The sequence below is a fragment of the Chrysemys picta genome, chromosome 9, assembly GCF_011386835.1.
Source record: "Chrysemys picta bellii isolate R12L10 chromosome 9, ASM1138683v2, whole genome shotgun sequence".
NCBI lineage: Eukaryota > Metazoa > Chordata > Testudines > Emydidae > Chrysemys > Chrysemys picta.
The window spans coordinates 61,433,990-61,454,614 of record NC_088799.1 but is presented as its reverse complement, the minus strand read 5'-3'; the positions used below and the strand labels follow the sequence as shown (position 1 = coordinate 61,454,614).

The 20,625-nt window shown below is 52.2% G+C and overlaps 1 long non-coding RNA gene across 1 annotated transcript in view; it reads right to left on the bottom strand.

The window, feature by feature from the left end:
- The window catches only part of LOC135973526 (uncharacterized), a 309,693-nt gene that overhangs the window by 216,921 nt on the left and 72,147 nt on the right, over positions 1–20,625 (bottom strand). The gene's annotated exons all lie outside the window — the stretch shown is intronic.

Here is a 20,625-nt window from a genome sequence, read left to right as displayed (position 1 = left end):
GGTGTCCATGAAAAGGTTATGATTTGCTGGTTATGATTATGCTATCTGTATCCATGTATCATTTTTGTATTTGAAGTTATGAATATTGGCTATGTACTTGTATCTCAATGTGTTTGATTCTAAGCAGCACCAGTGAAGCATTTGGCCAGTTTATTGAGAAGAGACTCTTCAGATTAAGTGCCCAGTCAAGAAACACTTAACTGACAATGGACCTTGGGAGACTCCAAATACTTAACTGACAATGGACCTTGGGAGACTCCAATCCACATATGAGGAGTCTTCCAGGGAACATTCAAGGTAGTATGGGAGCAATGGCTGCTCTACCTGTAAAGAACTGAGTCATGCATGTACATGTGACTTGCCCATGTGACTCCAAACTCCACCTTGCTGCTGTGATTTTCCACAGTAAGAACAAAGGTGTCCTTCCACATGGCAGAGGATATAAAAGGCCCTGGAAACTCCTCCATTTTGTCTTCAATCCTGCTTCTAACCTCTGGAGGAACCTTGCTGCAAACTGAAGCTCTGAACAAAGGACTGAATAACCCATCCAAGCTGTGGATGTACTCGAGATTTAATTTGAGCCTGCAGTTTATTCCATCACTGCTAAAAGCCTGAACCAAGAACTTTGCCATTACTTTATGTAATTGATTCATTTAACCAATTTTAACTCTCATCTATATTTCTTTCTTTTTATGAATAAACCTTTAGATTTTAGATTCTAAAGGATTGGCAACAGTGTGATCTGTGGGTAAGATCTAACTGGTATATTGACCTTAGGTGACCAGACAGCAAGTGTGAAAAATCGGGACGGGGGTGGGGGGTAATAAGCGCCTATAGAAGAAAATGCCCCAAATATCAGAACTGTCCCTATAAAATAGGGACATCTGGTCACCCTAATGACCTGGGTCTGGGGCTTGGTCCTTTGGGATCGGGAGAAGCTTTTTTCTTTTACTGGGGTATTGGTTTTCATAACCATTCATCCCCATAAGGAGTGGTGATACAAGGGAACTGGAGTATCTGAGGGAATTGCTTGTATGACTTCTGGTTAGCCCAGGGGTGGGCAAAGTACAGCCCGCAGGCCGTATCCAGCCTGTCAGGGCTTTGGATCCAGTCTGTGGAATTGCCAACTCCATAGCGCCGTGAGCCCCACACCGTTGCTGCAAGCGGCCGGCACCACATCCCTGAGGCCCCTGGGGAAGGAGGGGCAGAGGGCTCCATGAGCTGCCCTCCCCTGCAGGCACCGCCCCCCACATCTCCCATTGGCTGGGAACGGGGAACCGTGGCCAATAGGAGCTTCGGGGGAGGTACCCGCAGGCGAGGGCAGCGCGTGGAGCCCTCTGCCCCCCCCCATCCCCGGGGCCGCAGGGACGTGGTACTGGCCACTTCCAGGAGCAATGTGGTGCAGGGCCAGGGCAGGCAGGGAGCCTGTCTTAGCCCCGCTGCCACCCCGGAGCCACTCCAGATAAGCGGCGCCGGGCTGGAGCCCGCACCCTGCACCCTGCACCCCAACCCCCTGCCATGAGCCCCCCTAAGCCCCTACCCTGAGCCCCCTGCCGCACCCCCTGCACCCCAATCCCCTGCCCTGAGCCCCCTTGTACACCCCGCACCCCTTCTGTGCCCCAACCCCTTGCCCTGAGCCCCTTCCTGCACACCGCACCCCCTCCCACAGCCCGCACTCCCTCCCACACCCCAATCCCCTACCCCAGCCCTACATTCATGGCCCTGCATGCAATTTCCTCACCCAGATGTGGCCCTCTGGCCAAAACGTTTGTCCACCCCTGGGTTAGCCAGTGGGGTAAAACTGAAGTCCTCTCTGTTTGGCTGGTTTGGTGTGCCTTAGTAGTGGAGAACCCCAGCGTTGGGGTATGACTGCCCTGCTCTAAGCAATTTGTCCTGAATTGATACTCTTAGTAGTGTCCCGCCAGAGGCCGCATCGTTACACCAACTCTACCAACAGCTACAGACACAAAGCTGGTGAACAAGCTCACATGTGGCACTAACACCGAGATAATTCAGCGAAAAATACACCCAAAATTGTGCAAAAGCAAATGCACAAATACAAAGCAGAGAAGAGAAATGAATTGCAACAGAAAACCTGTGATACGGTGGAGAAAAACATGATAATGCAAAATGCTCTACATGTGAGGTCACAGGGGCATGCACAGGAATAAAAATTTGGCCGCTTTTGGGGGAGCATTTTCTGTGCCCCACCATGGCTGGACGAACTGGCTCTCTCCGCCCTGGAGGAGTTCTGTGCCCCCACTGCTTGGGGGGCCATGTGCTTCTGCTTGCCCCCCTCCTTGCGCACACCCCTGTGAGGTTATATGCAATAATTGTGGCCAAAAAAATCATTATCTCAAAGCTTGCAAACAATAAAGCAAAGAAAAAAATTCACCATATCAAGGAATCAAGCAGTGACTCAGAGCATGAGATTTTGCATGTATATGACATTAATGCAATGTAAAACAGCAAATATAAATGGTTTGTAAAGCTCAGACTTGCAGCAGTTGCAAACACAAGGGAGCAGAACACAAACGAACTGGAAACTGAATGCCAGATAGACAGAGAGGCATCAGTGAATGTGCTGTGCTCAAAGACTTTCTTAGCAATGTGCAAGAGAAGAAAGCAAAATTGCAACCAAGCAAAGGTAATTAAAATGATGTAGGTTTCAGAGTAGCAGCCGTGTTAGTCTGTATCCGCAAAAAGAACAGGAGTACTTGTGGTACCTTAGAGACTAACAAATTTATTAGAGCATAAGCTTTCATGGGCTACAGCCCACTTCGGATGTATATAGAATAGAACATATATTGAGGAGATATATATACACACATACAGAGAGCATGAACAGGTGGGAGTTGTCTTACCAACTCTGAGAGGCCAATTAAGTAAGAGAAAGAAAAAAAAACTTTTGAAGTGATAATCAAGATAGCCCAGTACAGACAGTTTGATAAGAAGTGTGAGAATACTTACAAGGGGAATCATAGAATCATAGAATATCAGAGTTGGAAGGGACCTCAAGAGGTCATCTAGTCCAACCCCCTGCTCAAGGCAGGACCAATTCAATGTTTGGAATGGCTCAGCCATTCCCAATCCTTATTCAATCCTAAATTGATTGTATCTAGTTTGCATATCAATTCCAGCTCAGCAGTCTCTCCTTGGAGTCTGTTTTTGAAGTTTTTCTGTTGTAAAATAGCCACCCGCAGGTCTGTCATTGAATGACCAGACAGGTTAAAGTGTTCTCCCACTGGTTTTTGAGTATTATGATTCCTGATGTCAGATTTGTGTCCATTAATTCTTTTGCGTAGAGACTGTCCAGTTTGGCCAATGTACATGGCAGAGGGGCATTGCTGGCACATGATGGCATATATCACATTGGTAGATGTACAGGTGAACGAGCCCCTGATGGTATGGCTGATGTGATTAGGTCTTTGATGATGTCACTTGAATAGATATGTGGACAGAGTTGGCATCGGGCTTTGTTACAAGGATAGGTTCCTGGGTCAGTGTTTTTGTTCAGTGATGTGTGGTTGCTGGTGAGTATTTGCTTTAGGTTGGGGGGTTGTCTGTAAGCGAGGACAGGTCTGTCTCCCAAGATCTGTGAGAGTGAGGGATCATCTTTCAGGATAGGTTGTAGATCTTTGATGATGCGCTGGAGAGGTTTTAGTTGGGGGCTGAAGGTGACAGCTAGTGGTGTTTTGTTATTTTCTTTGTTGGGCCTGTCCTGTAGGAGGTGACTTCTGGGTATTCGTCTGGCTCTGTCAATCTGTTTTTTAAAATTATGTAATGGCATGAGCATAATAACCACTAGAACAATGTAAATTACAAGCAGAATACCAAGAAAAAGTACAGAGGCTGAAACCTCAAGTAATACAGACAGCACAGAAGCCACTGCTTTCAAGTTAAAATAAGTCAATTCATGACCTTAGGAACATTAATCTTGGGACAAATGATTCAGACAACAGACACACAAGCAAAACAAAAGCCACACCCAGAGCAGACAATGTACGGTGGCATCCATGCAGCAAAGCAAAGCTGCTAAAAGATTACAAAGATGTTCCTGAAAGATTGGGATGTCTTCCAGGGATGTTACACCTGGAAATGGATCAATAGATTCTAAGGCCAGCAGGGACCACTGTGGTCATCTGCTCTGACCTCCTGTCAGAGAACTGCCCCCAAATAATCCCTAGAGCAGAGCTTTTAAATCTTAAAAATGGTCATTGGTGGAAATTCACCACAACCCTTGATAAATGTTCCAATGGTTAATTACTCTAATGTTAAAATTTTCCTTTTTATTTCCAACCTGAATTTGTCTAGCTTCAACTTCCAGCCATTGGATCATGTTAGACCTTTCTCTGTTAGACTGAAGAGCCCATTATTAAATATTTGTTCCCCATGTAGATACTTATAGACTCTGATCACATAACCCCTTAACCTTCTTTTTGTTATGCGAAATAGATTGAGCTCCTTGTGTCTATCACTATAAGGCAGGCTTTCAAATCCTTTACTCATTCTCATGACTCTTCTCTGACCCCTCTCCAATTTATCAACATCCTTCAATGACATTGAACTAAGCTAAACCAGTTGAAATGAGGGTGAGACCAGTGTAAGTGCATCTACATGATGGGCTTGCACCAGTTTAAACTGGATTGGTTTAAATTTAGTTTAGTTAAACGGATGCCACTTTTCTAACCTAAGGCAGGCCTGTGTGGAGAGCAGAGTGCAGTGGAGCACTGTGAGGCCTGTGGTCTCTTCTCTTCTGTGGGAGTGAGTCCCAGAGCACAGGCCCAGGCGTGGGGAAGTTCTGTCTCCTGCACAATTTGCTGGTCCCGTAGGAACATGGCTGTTAGAGGAGGTCATGCTGAGAGCCAAAGGATGGAGGGTGTAGGGTAGTGGGGAGAGCTGGGATCCCAGGTACCAGCATGCAGTGCAGGGGCAGGCTCCTGAAGGGGATTTACACGTAAGGCCAACCCTGACCAGAATGCTGTTCTCTATGGGGAGTCAGTGCAGAGCCCGAGGGTGAGGGGTGCGCAGGGCACTGGGCTGCTCCAAGAGTGGGTAGCACACAGATTGCTCCTGGAGCATGAGTTGATGAGCATGTATCGGGGAAGCACCAAGGCAGGCTCTCTGTGCCCGCCGTAAGCCATAGACAGCCATAGGCAGCAGGAGAGAGCTGCCTAGGCACTTTCCCAGCACATGCAGTTCACCAGCCAGCAGTCCGTGGGAGGAGCTCAAAGGGCATCCAGGGTGGAGAGGGAGAATGCTGTTAGCTCATCTCACTCCCAGCATGGAGCTGCCCCGGTTGGCACTCAGTATTCAGATTGGAAAGGGCTGGCTTGGCAGCAAATCATTCCCTGTAAACACAGGTGCCCGCAGCCCGCACAGCGCAGATTAAAGAGCCAGTGCAGAGGAGGATAAAAATGCAATGCCTGAGGCCAGGCGTGTTCGTCTGAGCCAGTGCAGCGCAGTCTCCATGTTAGCCTCTCTCTCAGCTCTGCTGTCATTTCGCATGTGAAGCAAACCCAGCACCTACTGTGTCCTGGGGGAATGATTGTTGGCCAGAACAAACAGTCTACCCCTTCCATGTAGCACCACATGATACTCATGCCAGCTGATCTCAGAGCACCAGGGTCTAGTGACGCAGATATTCAGGAAAAGCTTGGTGTAGCTGCAGCCTGGCTGAAAAGGATGCAAGTCCCGTCCCAAACCCAAACTCGAGGATTGGGGAGGGGGGCTAGAGAAAAAAAACATGGCACTTTACACTGCACCCCCTGCAGAGCACACCCTGCCCTGGCATCCGCCTCATGGGACCTGCCAACCGCTTGTGCCCACTTCTTCCTGTGTACGCCAACGTGCAGAGAGCACTAATGCAGGGTGGGGTCAGTGCAGAATGGGTGTGCAGCCTGGCTGCTGAACCATGTAATGCTGCTAAGTGGGCAGCCAGGCTCAAGGCTGATGAGGGGAGAAGGTGCAGCCAGGCTGAGGGGCGAAGGGGCAGCTGGTCTGGGGGATGATAGGTGAGGGGCAGCTGGGCTGAGGGAGAAAGGGGAGGTTAGCCAGGCTGAGGGGTGAAGGGAGGAGAGAGGGCAGCCGGGCTAAGGGGAGAAATGGGGACAAGGGGCAGCCGGGCTGTGGGGAGACGGGGCAGCCGGGCTGAGGGAGGAAGGGGAGGGCAGCTGGGCTGAGGGGTGATGAGGGCAGAAGGGGCAGCTGGACCAAAGGGTTATGGGGGAGGGGCAGCCGGGCTCACAAGGTGACACAGGGTCAGCTGAAAAGAGCAGGGTTGAAGAAGGCAACACAAAGATGCTGGCACTGACCAGGCCAAGCTCTGGTGTCTGGCTGATGCGCCAGGAACTCTTCTGCACAGAGGCAGGGTAGGTCGTAAGAACCCTCCAAAACTAGCAACAGAGGGTCCTGTGGCACCTTTAAGACTAACAGAAGTATTGGGAGCATAAGCTTTCGTGGGTAAGAACCTCACTTCTTCAGATGCAAGTAATGGAAATCTCCAGAGGCAGGTATAAATCAGTATGGAGATAACGAGGTTAGTTCAATCAGGGAGAGTGAAGTGCTCTGCTAGCAGTTGAGGTGTGAACACCAAGGGAGGAGAAACTGCTTCTGTAGTTGGATAGCCATTCACAGTCTTTGTTTAATCCTGATCTGATGGCGTTAAATTTGCAAATGAACTGGAGCTCAGCAGTTTCTCTTTGTAGCTACAACATCACCGGCTCATTCATCTGCACGTCCACCAATGTTATATATGCCATCATATGCCAGCAATGCCCCTCTGCTATGTACATTGGCCAAACTGGACAGTCACTACGCAAGAGGATAACTGGACACAAGTCAGATATCAGGAATGGCAATATACAAAAACCTGTAGGAGAACACTTCAACCTCCCTGGCCACACAATAGCAGATGTAAAGGTAGACATCTTACAGCAAAAAAACTTCAGGACCAGACTCCAAAGAGAAACTTTGGAGCACTTCACTCTCCCTGATTGAACTAACCTCGTTATCTCCATACTGATTTATACCTGCCTCTGGAGATTTCCATTACTTGCATCTGAAGAAGTGAGGTTCTTACCCATGAAAGCTTATGCTCCCAATACTTCTGTTAGTCTTAAAGGTGCCACAGGACCCTCTGTTGCTTTTTACAGATTCAGACTAACACGGCTATCCCTCTGATGCTTGACTCCAAAACTAGGGTATCAATGAAGCTTCAAACTGATCTGCAGATTTAGAGAGGTCCAGGCCAGAAGGGATCCTTGTGATCATGCAGCCTGATCTGCAGAGCAGCCAGAGACCCCAGTGAGTTCTGCAGGGAGCCAGCGCGCTGAGCCCGCGCAGTAGCAGCAAGTCAGGTGGGTGAGGAGTTAGCATGCAGACGAGGCTGGAGAGGCAGCACAATGATGTCCTGGAAGTCAGGAGAACTGGGACTATTCTCCACTGGAACATTTGGGCTGGTGTGCTAAAAATAACAGGGTAGCTGGGTGGCAGCTCAGACTAGCCACCTGAGTACATACCTGCCCGGCCCCTTTGGATACATACTTGGGTGGCTAACATGTTCTCCTGCCTAGCACAGGTATGTCTGCATGAACTGGGAATCACACCTCCCAGCTTGAATGTGGCTGTGCCCCTAGGCACGGAGCAGACACGGTTAGCAGCCTGCAGGGTGCTGGTCCCTCTGAGCCCTTTCCCCTGGGCTGAGGCAAGTCCTTCACCATCTGAGGCCTGAAGCTCAGCCTTCCCCTGGTGGGGCAGGACCTGACATATCATTTTGCTTCAGTTAACCCCCTCCTGTGTTACCTCCTTAATACCACTAGGTGGTGCTCCAGGTGCACCAGAATCACAATTAGAGTAACACGGTGCTGTCAGGGTCAGGGTCAGGTGCAGGACCTCTCAGGGCTAGGTTGGCTCTCCTCCTCCTGCCCGTGTGTGTGTGTGTGTCTGTGTGACGTTGGCGGCTGCACACCGCACTCTACCAGCCACTGCACTGTGCGCTGCGGAGCAGAGGTGGTGAGGCTTGGCAGCACCTCTCCCCCCCCAGTGAGACGGGGGCAGCATCCGGGAGTGTGGGGCGCTCAGCCAGCACCACGCCAACCCCATGGGCAGGAGGTGGCAGCAGGGCTGTCTCAGGTCAGGGAAAGGGGCCAGACGGATTGAAAAGTGACTCGACCCTCTCAGGTTGGGTGGGCTTGGAGCCGGGTCAGGCTTAGCCCGGAGCAAATGTCTGTAATGCAGGCTCTAAGCACACGGGGCTGGCTCTGTGCAGTGCCACAAGCTGCACCCATCTCGCCCTGAGCCCTCAGCTCCAGGAGGCACAGAGGGGTGCGATTTGCACATGTTGCTGGAGTGCGACCTGCCAGCACTAGTACTGTCGACTGTGCCCCCGCCATGGGCAGCCCTTGGAGCAGGCAGTCAGAGGCTACGGAAAGGCCACTATTGCGGTCTACTAGCTTCCCAGTGGAGTAACCAAGCCCCCTGGGGTGTGGCCCATAATCTGGCAGGAAAGCCACCTCCCAGGCCTGCTGGGGCCAGCTCCAGCAAATCTGGCCTCCTGCAAAGCCATGCAGCTGGGGCCCCAACGAGGAAGCCCAATATTCAGCGTGCAACCTTCTCCTGCCCCCTCTTTGGGCCCAGTGGGGATCAGACGGCTCTGGTCCCAGAAGCTGCCTTTAATTGTTATGGCAACGAAAGTTTCTCAATGATGTGAAGTGAAGTTGCCTTGGCAACAGGAGGCCGAGGTTTATTTCCACCGCAATAATTAGTGAAAAGTGCAAACGAATCTCTCCCTCCCCCCTTCATCGCTCCCCCAGGCCCCTGCCTGGCTGCTGTGTAGGGGGCTGGGCTTCCGCTCAGCACTGAGACTGTGGAGAGCACACTGGGGGCGCTCCCTCTCCTCTCTGTCCTGACAGTTACTAACTGGGCCTTGGGCTGCTGGACAGGACCAAGGCTGGCGGGGTGCTCCCTGGGGACTCCCTGGGCCTGGGAGGCGGGCACAGGCTGAGGGAGAGCCCCATCCCCTGCCAGCTGAGCCACCCCTGTGCATGGGACACTGGTCTGTGGGCAGGGCTGGCTATTCCACCCATGGAATGAAATCCATGTGTGGGCTGCATAGCCCGCGGGCTGTATCCGCACTTACCGCCCGGGCAGGGATCATGGCCCCGGGGGCAGAGGGCACAGACCCTGCATCCACAGCCTAGAGCCAATTATTTGAACCCTCCCAAGCACCACATTCCTGCACTTAACCCTGTGAGTGCCAGACAGGGGAGCCAGCTCCCACTGCACTCAGGACTCTCTCCTGGGCTGACTTGCCTCCCTGGGCCCCTCTGGGAAAACAAGGCTGAGGAAACAAAGCCTCCCCGGAGATCAGACACTCACAGGGCCCACTGAGCAGCAGGAGAAGGGAGGCTAAGGATGTTGGCCAGGGCTGGGGGCTGAGGAAATGCAAAGCAAAGGTAGCAAGTCAATAATGTCCCAAGATCACATGGGGAATCTGTAGCAGAGCTGGGAAAAGATACTAGTGGTCCTGTCTCCCTGTCCCTGCTCTAACGCACCAGACTCCACATCCCTCCCTGAGCTGGGAACAGAACTCAGGAACCCTGACCCTAAATGTAAATGTAAACATCTAGCAACAAAGAATGGGGACCATACTTATATGATGGGGGACTCTACCCTGGGAGCAATGATTCTGAAAAAGATCTTTTTTGGGTGTGAGGAGGTTGGATAATCAGCTGCACATGAGCTACCAGAGTGCTGCTGTGGCCAAAAGAGCTAATGGGATGCTGGGATGCATAAACAGGGGAATCTCAAGTAGGAGCAGAGAGGTTATTTTACCTCTGGATTTGGCACTGGTGCAACGGCTGCTGGAATCCTGTGTCCAGTTCTGGTGCCCATAACTCAAGGATGTTAATAAATTGTAGAGGGTTCAGTGAAGAGCCATGATAATGATTAAAATATCAGAGGGGTAGCCATGTTAGTCTGTACCCACAAAAACAATGAGGAGTCCGGTGGCATCTTAAAGACTAATAGATTTTTTGGGGCATAAGCTTTCATGGGTAAAAAACCCCACTTCTTGAGATGCATGGGAAGAAGTGTTTTTTTACCCACGAAAGCTTATGCCCAAATAAATCTGTTAGTCTTTAAGGTGCCATCGGACTCCTCATTGTTTTTGAGAATGATTAAAGGATTAGCAAACCTGCCCTTGAGTGACCTCAGTCTATTTACCTTCACAAGGAAGGAGAAAGGGTGACTTGATCACAGTCTATAATACCTACATGCGGAACAAATCTTTAATAATGGGCTCTTTGTCTAGCAGAGGAATGTCTAACACAGGGGTGGGCGACCTATGGCACGTGACCTATGGCGAGCTGATTTTCAGTGGCACTCACACTGCCTGGGTCCTGACCACCAGTCTGGGGGGCTCTGCATTTTAATTTAATTTTAAATGAAGATTCTTAAACATTTTAAAAACCTTATTTACTTTATATACAACAATAGTTTAGTTATGTATTATAGACTTATAGAAAGAGACCTTCTAAAAACGTTAAAATATATTACTGGCACGCAAAACCTTAAATTAGAGTGAATAAATGAAGACTCGGCACACCACTTCTGAAAGGTTGCTGACCCCTGGTCTAACACGATTCAATGGCTGGAAGTTGAAGCTAGATAAAATCAGACAGGAAATAAGGTCAAATTTGTAACAGTGAGACTCATTAACCATTGGCAAAGTTTACCAGGGGTCATGGTGGATTTCTCCATCACTGATCATTTTTTAAATCAAGATCTAAAAGATCTGCCCTAGGGATTATTGTGGGGCAGGTCTCTGGCCTGTGTTAACCAAGAGACTGGATGATGACAGTGGTCTCTTCTGGCCTTGGAATCTCTAAATTTGTGACTCTCAGCCCTGTTCTTCAGCTACCAGCTCATCCTTCTAGCACCACAGACACGCACAGCACTTGACAGAGCAGAGCCCACAGGCAGCTCCACTGTCTGTGCTGAGTTCAGGGACAGCTGGGCCAGACTGTCAGTGCGGGGGATAACAGGTTAGGCACAGGAGTGTGAAGGGGCAGCTCAGCGCAGAGGAGGCTAGCACAGGACCTGGAGGGATTGGAAGGAGCCAGTGGCTGCACTGAGGGACAAGGACCCTGGGGGTAACCCTCAGGGCCCCACCTGCTTGCACTAGACCTGGTCCCTAGCCTCTTCCCTCATCAGGGAAAGGGGAAAGGGAACTCTCCCCAGCCAGTTGGTCACCCTCTCTGGGACCCCAGGAAACCTCTTCCCCATTAGGAGCATGAGAAAAGCCCCAAGGGATGTTTCCCCCCACCCAGTTCTCTCTGAGACCTGCAGCCTTGTCATGCTGATGATAGGAAGTGGCTATGCTTCTCCCCAGGCAAACTCGCTCTCACTGCATGGCCCTGCAGACCTCTCTGTAAGTGGGCAGGGTCAGGGAGCCCTGCAGCCCTTCTGCCATCAGGAGAGGGAAGGCAGGAAGGGAGTAGGGGTGCCCGACATGCTCTGTGGGGTGGCTGGGCAGGCAGTATGACCACCCAGGCCTTGGGATCTGTGCCAGGGAGCGCTGCTCCCAGCTGAGCCCCAGCCCTGCACCATCCCACCACCACATCTCCCATCACTCCTTCCCTCCTAGCCCCAAACAAACAACTGTCAACAGGACAAAACTCATCGGAAGGCGCGTGTCCGGTGGGGATCGAGCCAGCCCCGGGCGGCCACTCTCTCCCATTAGCAGCTTCCTCGAAGGCCCTTCAGATGGAGGTTTCCAGGCTGGTCTGGGCGTGTGGGGAGAGGAGACATCCTCCTTTTGTTGGCTATTGTTAGCCTTCCGTCACCTGCAGAAGCCATCGGATGACTCAGGCTGGTGCTATGTGTTTAGCAAACAGGATGCACGTCAGAGGAGGGGAGAGGGGCCAAGGAACACAGGAATGCGGAAGGGAATGGAAGGAGTTTCCTAGAATGCTGGGAGCAGGGGAGAGGGAGCCTGGTGTCCCCAGGCCTTTCTAGGGTGGGGGGTATTAGAATCATATCAGGAGCTGTGGGCAGCCGGGCAAGTGAAGGTCTGCCATATGGGATGGGCCCTTGCTGCGCTTTGAGCTGGGGAATGAACCCACATCTGATGCTAGCCAGGGCATGGGGGGGCACATACTTGGGAAGGACAATGCCCAACTATGAGCCCTAGGCAGAACTTTGTCCAGGCTGTGGGCTGCTTAACAACCAGATGCCAGAGATACAATTCCCTGATCTCTTGAGGCTGTGGGGGATCATATACTGGCTCCCCAGATCCCATGAACTCCTTGGAAAACAATCAAATGTAACCCCCTGGCTTTCTAGGGTGCTGGTCACTGCTATCTTCCAGGCACTGCCCTGCAGCCACCATTCCCCACGCCTGCCTGCATGGAGTTCAGACTGATCCAACATGATCTGATCCCTACAGCAGTGTCAGGACAGTGACAGTCCCGTCTCCCTGCTTGCCTCCCCTCTCTTCTAGCCAGATGCCTTTTACAGGACAGATAGTGCTAACGGTGGCGGGAAATAGCAAACTTCTGTCTGCCAGTCGGGAAGGACTGATCAGCAAACACCCAGAGCAGGCTCTAAGACCCCTCCATGGGCTGTGCTGGCCATACATTCCTGGGCAGTCTGTGCGCTGCTTCTGGCTTTGTGGACATGGCGGAGCCTGCAGCAGGGCTCGCTGCACTGATGACGAAGGTAACGTCCCCGGTCTCCAGCGGGTGATGGCCCATTGAAGTCAGTGGGAGTTGGTTACTGACATCAGTGGAGACAGAGTTTCCCCAACACCCCTGCCCCAGAAAGCTTACAGTTGCTCCATTGGCTGCCTAATGGTTTGGCGTGGGAACGACATTGGAAAACACTGGCATACACGAATCCTCAAAACATTTCAGGTGGCCCCAGGCTGCATGCTTGGATCAAGCTGAGGGACAGCCAGACTGAACAAGGCCTGTGGGAAACAGCAAACCATTAACCAACTCCCCGAGGAGCTCTGGGGCAGGCCAGGGTGCTGCAGGGTTGTGCTAGCTGTGATGTGGGGCATGCTGGGGAGCTGCCATGGGCATGAGCTACCCAGCCCGGCATCACAGGACTCGTATATATGGAGGGCTGTGATGACTGCTCCGCTCTTGTGCTTTGTGGGGAGTTCATTGGCACAAAGGCATTTGTTTGTAACTCATTGCAGGGCACCTTTAAAAGGCTCTGAGCCCATGTGTGCCCTCAGTTCCGTAAAGTGCTCTTTGTTCAGGCCCAGAATGGAAATGCAAGAGCTCATCAGCTCCTGTCCTGTCTGACATCCTACCGCAGTACAGTAATTCCTCACTTAACATTGTAGTTATGTTCCTGAAAAATGTGACTTTAAGCGAAACGCTGTTAAGCGAGTCCAATTTCCCCATAAGAATTAATGTAAATGAGGGGGTTAGGTTCCAGGGAAATTTTTTTCACCAGACAAAAGACTATATATATATATATATATATATACACACACACACACACACACACACACAGAGTATATGTTTTAAACAAACAATTTAATACTGGTACACAGTGATGATGATTGTGAAGCTTGGTTGAGGTGGAGGAGTCAGAAGGTGGGATATTTCCCTTACTGCTAAATGATGAACTAGCAATCGGCTGAACCCTCAAGGGTTAACTCTCTCACTCTGCAAGGCAGCATGAATGGAGGGAGATATGCGCATTTCTCTTAAATACACTGCCTTGTTAATTAGATCAGCTTGCTGAGACAGAGCTGCTGCAAGCTCCCTCCATCCTGAGCCCTGTTCTATGGAAGATGGGGTAAGTGGGGTGCAGGAGCAGGGGGGAGGGGGACACCCTGACATTAGCCCCCCTCTTCCATCCCTTCCCCCCCGCCCCAGCACAGCAATCAGGAGTCTCAGGGAGCAGCTCCAAGGCAGAGGGCAGGAGCAGCACATGGCAGTGCTGGGAGGGACACAGCTGAACTGCAGGCAGCTACTGCACAGGGAACTTAGGGGAGTGAGGAGCTGATAGGGGGAGCTGATAGGGGGCTGCCGGTCCACCCTGGTTCCAAGCCCCGACCAGCTACTGCAAGGGGCTGCTCTTCCTTCAAGCAGTAGACAAAGCAGGTGGCTGCCAAATGACTTAGAAGGGAGCATTACACAACTTTAAACGAGCATGTTCCCTAATTGATCAGCAACGTAACAACGAAACAACGTTAACCGGGACGACTTTAAGTGAGGAGTTACTGTACCAGAATTGCTCAGCAGAAGGCTCTCACTGGTGGGGGGGTTGTATAGGGCCTCTGCATTTCCATGTTTCTGCCTTTGCGCAGCTTGCAGAGGCTTATGCTGGGGCTGCAATCTGACCCCTCCTGCCCTGTCTAGCTGGTGCTCCCTCAGTCTGCTTGGTGCTTCTCTTGGGGCTCTCTTGGGAGCTGTGTCCTGCTGTGTAGTTAGTGCGGAAAACTACAGAGGCCCTTGTTCTTCAGGATCTTTCGAACAGGCTCAGTGCAACACAGGATCTCCTGGACTGGAGCATGAGACCTTGCCTCAGCCACAGGCAGGATCATCAAGGTCCCTGAAGTAGGCGCCATGGCCAAGCCCAGCTCTCTGGTCGATAGAATCTGTTTTAACCGTTCAGTGGGCAAATGGCAGTGACACGACCGCTGAGCCTGGGAAGTCACAGTCATCCCAAACCCCTGCTCATCACACAATATACCCAGACAATTCCCTTAATCTCAGCCCCCGGGGGATGGTCCAACCAGCCTCTCTAGAGCCAGCCAGTGCAGCCCAGCTGTGTGTGTAACCATCGCACCTGGAAGGGCCCAGGGGACCATGAGGAATATGGTCCTGAAATAACTATGTCCTGCATGGCTGATGATAGTCTTGGGCCTTTGCGGTGGGCCCAGGGCAAGGGGTGGAGTCTCCCCTGAGAGATGGCTGTGGCTGTGGGATGGTGCATTTGGGAGAAGGGGACCCATAATATAATATATGGAGATATACCTATCTCCTAGAACTGGAAGGGACCCTGAAAGGTCATCGAGTCCAGCCCCCTGCCTTCACTAGCAGGACAAAGTACTGATTTTTGCCCCAGATCCCTAAGTGGCCCCCTCAAGGATTGAACTCACAACCCTGGGTTTAGCAGGCCAATGCTCAAACCACTGAGCTATCCCTCCCCATGGGCCACCCAGCACTCAGCCACTCCCATTGAGAACACAGGGGAATCCACCCCTGACAGGGAGCACTGGAAAATCCCCTAGAGAGAACACTGCAGACCCACACCCTCTCCCCCCCACCCACTGGGAACACTGAGCCATGCAGGGCTGAGAGAGCTTGTTCCACCACGTCACCCTCCTCAGTCCCTGTGAGGAGGGGAGGTGGAAATCCCATTGCTCTGCCTAGACAGCTCGGCTGGGAAGGACAATCCCCTCATGGGGGGAAGATGCTAGGAAACCCCTTAACTCAGCAAAGCTGGAAGGAATGGGAACCCCTCAGCAGCACACAGGCTCCAGCCCTGGAGGACAGCTCCCCCAAGCGAGGCGGTTACTGGGGGTGAGCAGACATGGTAGGTACAGGATGCCAGTCACTCCCGGTCACAGGACCCAAGGCCAGAAGCCTCCCCAGTACTGGGGACACAAAGCCAGAAAGCTAGGAAATGGCAAAGCCAACAAGCCCCAAGGAAAGGTCCCCCCAGCTCAGTCTCTGCTCTGCACGTGTCCAGCAGTGGAAACAAACTGCACAAGAGCCATGTGCCGAGCGGTTCGTTCATCCCATGTAAATGTTAGATGCTGTGGGAGGTGGTGGGGATGGTGTCATTTACCTTGTTGCAGCCTGTGTAGCTGGGAGCGTATGGTGGAACTCCAAGACAAGGTCCAGGGGCAAAGGGTGAGTGGGAAGTGAGGCTGGAGTAGCTCTGGACTCTCAGCTATGGGTTTAAAGAGGACGCCTGCTCCAGTTGTATGATCTGGGATGATTTAGTTGGGGATTGGTCCTGCTTTGAGCAGAGGGTTGTACTAGATGACCTCCTGAGGTCCCTTCCAATCCTGATATTCTATGATCTGTGGAGTGTTGATGGGAACCCGTCTTACGTGGGGCCTGGCACACAAGGAGGAAGGTTTCAGATCTGGAACGGGCCCTCTCAGCCTGGCAATGACCCTCTTCTTCAGTCATGTTTTCTAACTATTCATTCTGTCATATGAAAGCCCTGCCCCCACCCTCCCATGCTCCCTCGTGCACACTCACTCCAGGGGCTGCCATTCTGGGGATCCCAACACTGCAGAGGGTCGCACACACTTTGTGCAGAGAACGCATCCTGTTTTGCACAGAGGATTGGGGGAGGGCACAGCCCCTCCCAGGCACTGATTAGCCCTATGGTCACTTCACCAGGAGCCAGTTCAAGAGGGGAAGAGTCATGTGCAGACAGAAAAATATGCCCAGCAGGAGGGGAGATGCTACGTGGGCAGCCGTGCCAACCTCATGCTCAGCTGGTTGCCAGACAGCACTGGTGGTGACTGTGTCAGCCCTGGACTATTGCTGTAGTGAGCAGGGCAGTTACTCACTGCAAGCGGGGGCCAGCAGGCCGACTGCATATGTGTCTGGGTGAAGTAACAGTGGCTTCCCAAGGGAGCTGGGTGTGGAAATGGATTCCAGCAAGGGCTGACGTGCGAGATGTGAGGAGGGGAGTTGTGGGAATAGGTCACCCCTGCAACATTGTGCAAGGAGCGTGGCTGGCAGACTTCCTTCGCTGGAGCACGCCTGGGATGGCTGTGAGGGAGCGTGTCCAAGTAGGGCTGGGAATTGTTAGTGAAAGGGGCTGGAACCCAGGAACCAGCTCCTGCCCAGATGTGGGGGTCAGAGAGTTGAGTCTGCTGCTCGGAAGGGAAGTGACACTAATCCAGACCAGCCACGCTCTCCTCCCTGTCTGCTAGTGCCAGTGTGCGGCCGCCACCACCACCACCAGCCCAGATCTCAGCCCGGGGCAACTGCAGGGCTGAGGGCACGAGAATAACTGAACTCAGCCGCTGGGGAGCCAACACCTGTCCAAATGTGAGTGCCGGTGGGGGGCGGCTCTGTGGGCATGAGGGCAGCATTTATGGATGTAGCTATCGGGGAGAGGGGTATCTGCAGGCATGTTTCTGTGTGTGTGTAACGAGAGGCACAGCTGTGTGTGTCTAGCCATGTGTGTCAAATGAGAGGCATGGCTGTGGGTGTCTAGTTGTGTGTGTGTGTAACAAGAGGCACAGCTGGTGTGTCTAGCCGTGTGTGTTTGTGTGTGTGCGTGCACATGTGTATCTAGAGGCATGGCTATGCATGTCTAGGAGTGTGTGTGTGTAATAAGAGGCACGGCTGTGCGTGTCTAGCCGTGTGTGTGTGTAACGAGAGGCACGGCTGTGCGTGTCTAGCCATGTGTGTGTGTGCACATGTGTATCTAAAGGCATGGCTGTGTGTGTCTAGCCGTGTGTGTGTGTGTGTGTGTGTGTATCTAGGCATGGTTGTATATGTCTCTGTTAGACTCGGTGTGGCCCTGGAGCCAGGGCTGTGTGTGAGGGTGCAGGAGAGGCTGGAGGTGTGAGCGGATGCAGTTGCATCGACTGGCCTGTGTTCAGAAGGAGAGCTGCTGCCCCATCCTCTGCTCTGACACCGAACCTTTCCCTGTGAACAGCCTGGCACTTGGCACCTGCATTTCCAGAACTGGGGGCCCACGTCAGACCCCTGGAGAAGTGGACGGATTTTCAGTATGGCAAGCCCCCAGCCACAGTGAGAACTGCGAGGGCTCCCACCTTGGAGACACTCACCCTGCCAGATGGGTCCCTTTGGGCTCTCACCAGAGAGGGAACTAACAGCGACTGTGAAGGGCAGCTGGGCTGCTGGGGACGGGTGCAAAGAGCGCAGGCAGAGGGGAGAGAGGGGAGTGGGAATTCTGTCCTCCAGCAGGAGGGCTGCAGCACAGAGCCATGTGCTGCAACACTCAGCTCTGACACTGATCTTTCACACTCCTCCCAGGGAACCCACTGACCCAGGGCTCTCCTGCCTGTCGGGAGGGCAGAGAGGGGGCGACTGCTAGGGGGGTTCCTGCTTTTAGAAACCCGGGAGCACTCAGACAGTGCTCTTGGGACATATAAGCACCCATACCGCCAGTGAGTTCTAATCCTCAAAGAGTGGATGGGGGAGTAGCAGCTGCCTGCCGGTTAAGGGAGAAGCCCCTTTAGCACCACAAAGCCAATAGCTGATACATCTAGCAGAGTATTTATCTCCCACAAAATCATCTGACAAGTGAAGGCAGCAAAAACCAGGGTTACATGGAATTTTTAAGCTTCTGTCCCTCCTCCATCCCTTTGAGCAAACAGGAAGTAACTTCAGGCAAGGGCAGAAGCGAATGTCTGTGCTAGGACAGAATAAGGAGGGCTCATGGAGGAGGTGGTCAGGCTGGCAGCGGTGAGAGACGTCCTTTGGAAAGTGTTATCATCATTAGTGAGACACAAGTGCTTCTCAGCAGTTCAGGTTTCACCAGGTTCCATTATAAACCCTCCCGATCAGTTTCCATAGAAATGTTATTTTGGCCTTCACAGTTTGTGGGTTCTCTCTGAGTGGAATTTTCTTTCCGGGTTTGAAGCAAATAGATCAAAGCACTTTGGAGTGAGGAGACTTTACAATTTTTCCTCTTGTAAAACTTGGGTCTAGGCGTTTTCCACCCCCATTCATTAAAAATGACTTGGACGTCAGGCTTCCTGCTCGCCTCCCACGCCATCCAATATCGAGCGTTGGCTGCGTACAGAAACAGAAACAAACACAGTTCTTAGAGCTCATCCCCGTGACATCTTAGCTCCCCAGCATGGACGCCAATATGTCACATGCTGAACAGCAAGATCCTGGCACTGAACCAATGGTATTAAAAAGTCCTGTGTGGCACCTTTAACAGGGACAAGCACCCACAGCTGGATGGCAGAGACAAGTGGTCTAGAGACGTGGGCTCCCCAAACCTTTGTGTATAAAACTCTAGGCATTGAACAGTCCCTTTTCTTCCTTCTTGCCATGCCACTGTTCCTCTCCTCAGACCAAATCCTTCCCTCCACACACACCCAATGGGATCCCCAAGGCCTCAGTCCGTGTGGAGCTCGGCAGCATGGCATGGACTGACGCACATGGAGGAAGGGTAGACCCAGGACTGCTACAAAATTAGACACTAAGATCAAAAATGTGAGGAGTTCACTGATTTAGGATGCCCCCCGAGGCACCGTGGGCCTGATTTTCTAATGTGCTGAGCACCCAGAGGTCCCACTGCCTTCTACTGGAATTGGGGGAGCAGCACCTCTGAGAATTAGTCAGGCCTAAGTTGGGCCCCCACATATGGAGGTAGCTAAAATTAGCGGCCACATTTGAACTGTTGGCCCTACTGTACCTGAGTCAGAATCTCCACTGTCCTTCCAACAACCATGGTGCTCAGCCTCCAGGATCCAGGGGCAAGATGGGCCCCCACTCTGTCCCATGGCACAAGATTGTGCAACGGGCAAGAGACAGCTGGGACACGCACTTTTCTTCTGAAGCCTCAGCGCTGCAAACAGGCTGTGATAGAGCATGGGGACGAGCCACGCTAAGGGCTTGTCTACACGCGATAGCAGCACCGCAGTGGCAACACCTCATACGCCGATGGGAGGGGTTCTCCCATTGGGGTAGATACTCCACCTCCCCGAGAGGTGGTAGCAAGGTCAGCGGGAGAATTCTCCCCTTGACTAAGCACTGTCTACACCGGGGCCTAGGTCTGTTTAACCACGTCGCTCAGGGGTGTGTGTGGATTTTTCACACCCCTGAGCAACATAGTTCTACTGACTTAATTCCTCATGTAGGCCAGGCCTGAATTTAGTCACCTGCACTTTTCTCACAGCTCAGGATCTACAGAGCAGGAAGCCTACAGATAATTCACTTTGATTTCTCACCTCTCTTCTCTAAGCCCATAATGTTTCCCTGCTCCTGGGCTGTCTCATTGGAGGTCCTGAGAGGAGACAGTCTATCTGCATTAAAGAGCTGCTCTCTTTCAAGGGTAAACATGCAACTCCAGCAGCTTTCACACTGTTTGCATGCACCTCATCATATCTACACAAAGGCACTGGGCTCATGCAAACCAATGCACTGGGCCCAGATCCAGCACCCAGCCCAGCTCCTGTAGCACCTGTGCCGGGAAGCACTCCTCCCACCATTCCCTGCATGGCAGCCACACTCCAACCAGTGGCAGAGAGGCAACAGAACAATGCATCTTAGTCCTATTGGAAGTGGATACAGCAGCCTGGATGAGAAGTGGATGTGACCATCTGATGACATTGTTTGTACCCAGGGCTTTGGTTGCAAGTTACCAGATGCTCTGGTCTTAGCCGGGGGTCTGCACATGTGCAGACAAGATAGGCCAGAATGTAAGAAGATGCTTCCTTGCCCTCTCCCTGGCTGGCACAAGAGCACTGCTCCACACTGGGCCCTGCTTCTGAGAACAACTGATTCCACAACTGGAGCTTTGGGGAAAGTTTAAGTCTGAGACTTTTTCACCCTGCGTTAAGGGCTTCCTGCTCCCAGATTCAGAGAGGGGTGTCCAGTGGGTCCAGGCCTGATGCATGATCCACACTCGGGACTCTCTATGGCT